Here is a 6,068-nt window from a genome sequence, read left to right on the forward strand (position 1 = left end):
TAGGAATTCAATTCAACTCAGACTGCAGATACTGTAGAGAAGAGAGAGAAATTGCATACCATGTGCTTGGGGAGTGCTCGGCACTGATGCACAAGCGGAAGAGACACCTCAGAGGGTATTTCATGGAATATATAAACCTTAGACTAGAAAAGATAGGCTCTATACTATCTTTCATTTAAGAAATCGGACTTGAAGAAACACAATAATCCGACTAAGTGACACAATAGATCTTTTAGGCCGCAGTACACTATCCCTTCTTTTGAACAATCTATGCTTTAATCTAAATCACTATTTTCTATTGTACTACTTATTTAGCAACGCGCAAGAAATTTATGATTGTGTTAATTTAAAATAGAAGTGACGTTTTATAATTTAAATTACTTTCTGAACTTTTCCAAACTCCAAACTGAATATTTAAACTGCATATGTACGTCTGCGTTCTTCAATCAAATTTTTCTACATAATATTCCGCCGCATTAAAAATCATATTAAAGAAGTTCTATTATTTATGATTAAATTCAAGCAAAAATAATTTTCTTAACACAATTTGGATAGAATCATAGAAAAATTATATATATTAATTAATATAATAATTATGTCAACAGAATTTAAATTTTACAGTTCAGTTTTAATTTACATAATGAAAATTGTTTTATATGCCACTATCAGATCAGTACAGCTTAAAGCAAATATTAAAAAATAAAAATAAAAAAAAAAATTCTGCTACTACTTCCTGTGCATTTAATAATTACAGGGATTGGCTAAATTTTCCCTAAAGCGGAAATTATACGACAAACCAAAGAAAAACAATACATGAACACACCATAATTTACAACTACATAGGTATACTTATTATACAGGATAATTATATTGATATTTATTTTAATAATAGTAAATATAATAATGCAAATGAAAATAAGTCATGCAAACATGTGAACTCAGTTAGTAAGAAACATTCTAAACGATGAAAAAAAAAAAAAATTATGAAATTTAAATGAATTTTTTTTTTACCCATAAAAAGGCAAACTAAAATGTGTAACTACAAAATTATCGGGAAAAAAAGGAATGAGCGAAGCGGATTTTTAAGGCACAAATGTCGCCATCGGCTTTTATTATATTTCTTTGTTAACTACAAATGCCAGGACGATTGAAATCCATCAAACGCTTAACATGTGCCCGTAATATAAGCAAGCAAAAGCTTCAAAATACAAGTTCAACGACATTACACACCCTTAAGGCCATGACACGCGATGGAGGATCCAACGGACACCCACTCTAAACTATAACAGTCAGTGCAACCGCTAACTAAATAATTCACCACGTTTTTAACTCACCCTACCCTTTTTATGAAAGCGAACAGAGACAACAAACAATTACTACATAAACAACAAAAATACAAGTGAGTTGAATACGTTTATTGCATTCATTGCAGAACTCACGTTAAGGGCTCAAGGGTGCTGGCTGGCACTAGTGTTAGTCTAGTAGTACCGGTTTTTCCAGTTTTCTTGTGCTTTATTTGTGAGCAATTGCACTTGGCTGAATAACTCATTTGAGTTTCTTGTTTTATGCTCTTTTTGTTGTTGTCTTAAATTGTTTAAGTGCTTTTTTGTTTTTAATATTGAATATTATATTAACGTTTTTATATAACGTTGCTAGGCAAAGTTGAAAACAACTACCCATTCATCCACTTTTATATTTCTGCACGTCCCCCAACCTAGAATTCCTTTTAACAAAATTGAGTGACTGAATCTATACGACTATAAATAGACCAGGAAAAATTAAGTTGAAATTGGCGCCACAAGTTTGCCTACAGTCCCCATTTTATTACACCACGAATATTTTTGGCGCGACAAAATAGGAAATTGTGAGCTGGAGTCCAATAGGTGGGAGAAAGCAAAGAAATCAAATGAAATTTCTGTTTCTGCACATTTATATTCGTATATTTTCATGCATAGAAGGCAAGTAGTAGAAAACACTAAGAGTACTTTTTATAAAATTACAGGACGTGACGTCACCCTAATTTTATTTCAGTACGGGAAAATATGCTGATGTCATTAATCATTAACATTTGTTTGTAATTTTTATTTAAGTAATTAAATTATAATTTTCCTAATCAATGTTATTTATATTGAAATATAATATATTTTATAGTAAGATACTAAAATAGATAATTTTTAAAATAGAAAAAAAAATACTGAAAAAAATTTATATTTGAGTGAGGTGCGTCAAATATTTAAAATAACGAAGCTATTCGAAGCTGTAGAAAACTATATATGTATATTTTTATTTATTTTCCAACAAAAAGATAATTTGAATTGAATTTACATTGCAATAAAAGTAGTAAAAAAAAAAACCAAGTATTTTATTTCGAAGTATATGTATATTTAAAAGTCCTTCTCTTCAGACCGTAAATAATATTATTTGTTCAATAGTTGAATAAAAAATCAAGTACTATAAATTCAATGAATTAACTTATTTTTAATATCAACAGTTAAATTTTTATTGCTTTAAGAAAACACTAACTTCATATATTTTCCTATGGAAAATGAAGTCGCTCTTTTAGTATAATTTAATAATAAAGTCTTTATTTCCTGAGGTTTTATGAAATTATTTTTATTTTAAGATTTTTATGTTGAGAATCAGAAAAATATTATTTGTAACTTTAAAACTTTATACATTTCATCTTCATTTAATTTTATTTATTTATTTTATTTTAATTTTTGACGTTTCTTTTACGAATTGTATACTGTATGTATTATCTCAAAGAGCTTAACCGTGTCTCGTCAGGAAATCCATTATAATTCGAATTATCTAAATAATTCATGATATAGAAACTATATGTCCATAATATTTATTTTTAAATTAATCATATAATTTTTTTCCGTAAATAATATATTAAAAAATAATTTAGGAACATATACATACTATCATACAAATTTAAGTAATTCAAATTATAGTGGAAGATGTAATTACGAACACTACAAAAACTTGATGTATATACCTATCTATGCAATACAATTATTTAATTTTCCCAAATGATAAAATTTAAATAAAATTTAGAGCTTAAAATTAAATTTGTTTCTCTATATATTATGCGTGTTTTGTTTCAAGTGACTGTGCCAATTACATTTTCCACACGTTCCTATAATCTACTGCTTTTGCTTCTATCAAAATATATTGCCAGCGTTGCCAATATTTTTCAAAATAAATGCGTATATTTCTTTCAAGCACAAACGCATATGTGCTCCAAATCAAACATGCCTAATAATAATTAATATAATAATGTGTTCCTTAATAATTAAATGTAATTCAACCGCAATAGTAATGTCTAATTAAATTTATGTATTTATCTTATAATAAATTTAGCAAAAACGAGCTTTATATTGCAGTACGCACTACATGTTAAGAAACCTACAGGAGTGAAGATAGCTTGGCACACTTTATTTGTATAATAAAGAAATGCAAAGCAATTTGCATATATGTATGTATAATGCCTGAACTCAATCAATCACAATGTAAGAGGAGATGACAATAATGACAATAAAATCAAGAAAATGTTCTATACGTTATTACTTTGTGTTTTATAAATTGAAATTAAAGAGAGAGAAAAAAAAGAAGAAACCACTGTACTGATTTTGGACGATGAATGGATCCACAACGATCAGCAGTCACACTTCATAATGAAAAATACAAAATGTATTTAAATCACGTAAGCAATAAAATATGCAAAAGCAGGCGGCACACTTCCAGAAAAGTATACTAAAAAATCCGCAAATAAATAAAATTTATAAAAAGGTGCGTCTTGACAAAGTAGCGGAAACTACCATTCCTTTGTTGATATTTGTCAAAAGACTAACTTTATGCAAATTTACAAGATTGTCAAGCAGTAAAAGTGAAAATTATTATTTAACATTTTATATATTTGTTTTCAAATAAACTTATTATCAGTTATTATGCAAATTTTATGCGTCGAATTAAAGAGAACAACATATTAGTCGAATTATGACTACTGAGATAAAAACAAATTTAGAGAGTGCAGAGTAAATAGACGAGTATCTGAACCACTCCCAAATTTTGAACAATTCATTTGTAAAACACTTTAAGCATGTGATTTTTCATTAGAGAGAATATGTGATGTAGATACAAAAAAATAGACGACCACATAAATTTAACAACATTAAAAAAGCGAAGACGGCGTACAGACATTTGATATGATGAAGAAACTATGCTGCTGTCTACGAAATGTCTAAGTTCATTTCTTTGTAAAGCAAAACAAAAAACAGATAAAACCAGAAAAAAAAGGTAAATAAAATTTTTAATCTTGTCAATTTTTGACATTAAAAAGTTTAAGCCTCCGAAAAAATATTCTTATCTAATAGATACGAATAAAAATTAAAGCTACTTTTATGTCATTTTTATGTACAAATAAATAGGTATACAAACAATCTTCAAATTTACATAAAATTAGCATTAATTTTTTTTCCAACAAGATAAAGCTACAACCTCCAAAACTGCACACATTTCTTTCATATCCACTATAATTAAACTATTTTCTGCAATTTAGTTTTTAATACCTTTTAGATGTTTTGTAACGTCGTTAGGTTTTTTGTTAGCCATGTTTCCCTAAGGATAGTAGAATTACACCAGTTTTAACACCATTGAGCAATAAACTATTACAGAATGGCTGCTAAGCATTTTGGATTTTACTCATTACTACCACAAAAATGTGTAGATATAAAAAATAGATCACAAAAACATGTTGAACAAAATAAAAACATTAAGAAACAATCTCTAAAACCAAGAAAAGGATAGGTCAGATCAGGCTAAGTGCCGTATATTCTAAAATTATAGTTCTATTAAGTCAGTAAGAAAAGATACACCAAAGTCGTTAGCCGACATTATCATTAAATAATAATAGTAAATGTTATTGTATTTAAGATGTGTGCGTTATTAGAGAAACTAAAGATATAGTTTCTTTAAAAATCATGAACAAAATACAGTCTCTCTCAACACTGGCACCACAAAAAAACATGGGAGATTTTTTAGTTTAAGATCTTTTGCGTTTTTGTCTCTACATGACCTCTTAACAGTAATAAGTATACACGTACTACCTAACAATACATCGAAAATATTTTAATGCTATTTATAAATGCAAAATTAAAAAAAATATGAATATACCTATATTTCTCTTACTTTCTGAGAATGTTTCCTTTTTTATTTTGTAGTTCTATGGCTAAGTGTTTTTTTACTGCTTATTTATAAAGTTGAAGTTTAAAATTCAAAAGTCATGGTCAGCAAAATAAAAAACAAAAGGTATTATTATTTCAATTATAAAAGTTCATTTACCTTTTTTAGCGTTGAATACAAGATATTTTCGAATAAATAAAACAAAAAAAACAACATTTACACATATATTAATGACAAACAGAAGACTTACGAATATATACAAATATTTTATTAAACAATTAAAGTGCAATACTTCAATTTAAAAAAATAAAATTTTAATATAAGAGCAAAGATTGTTTTTTTATTTCAAAGTTGACTCAATAAAAGCTTAATTAATTTAATAAACATAATATCGGTTTGCAACTTTTAAGCCCGATATCTCAAAAACCGATATCGTAGGACAAAAATTTGCTTATATATTTATATTAACTAAAAGCCTTTATCAATTTACATCGTCGGAAAAACAAAATTTTCTCCTTATTTCATTTTTTCAATTGTTATAAATAATATAAATGTTTATTTATAGTAAATCGAGAATTATATTTTTCAAAAGGAACTCAAATTAATAATAATTTTAGTTTTTTTGCTTTGTTAAATTAATCAATTAAATTGCTTATACCTAAATTACAATAAAACACACATAGATAGCTTTAAATGGTTTAACTTAATAAAAGTAAAATATAAAAATACACAAATCTTTATAAGTATTGTACTTGAAATATATTTTTTTGCAATTAAGTTCTGTTCCAATAGGTCAGTGTAAACACAATCCTCAAATTACTTCATTTCATGCTCTAATGGAAGAAACACTCCACGAACTATACAAATGCGAAAATGATATC

The sequence above is a fragment of the Teleopsis dalmanni genome, chromosome 2 (assembly GCF_002237135.1).
Source record: "Teleopsis dalmanni isolate 2A chromosome 2, ASM223713v2, whole genome shotgun sequence".
Taxonomy (NCBI): Eukaryota; Metazoa; Arthropoda; class Insecta; order Diptera; family Diopsidae; genus Teleopsis; species Teleopsis dalmanni.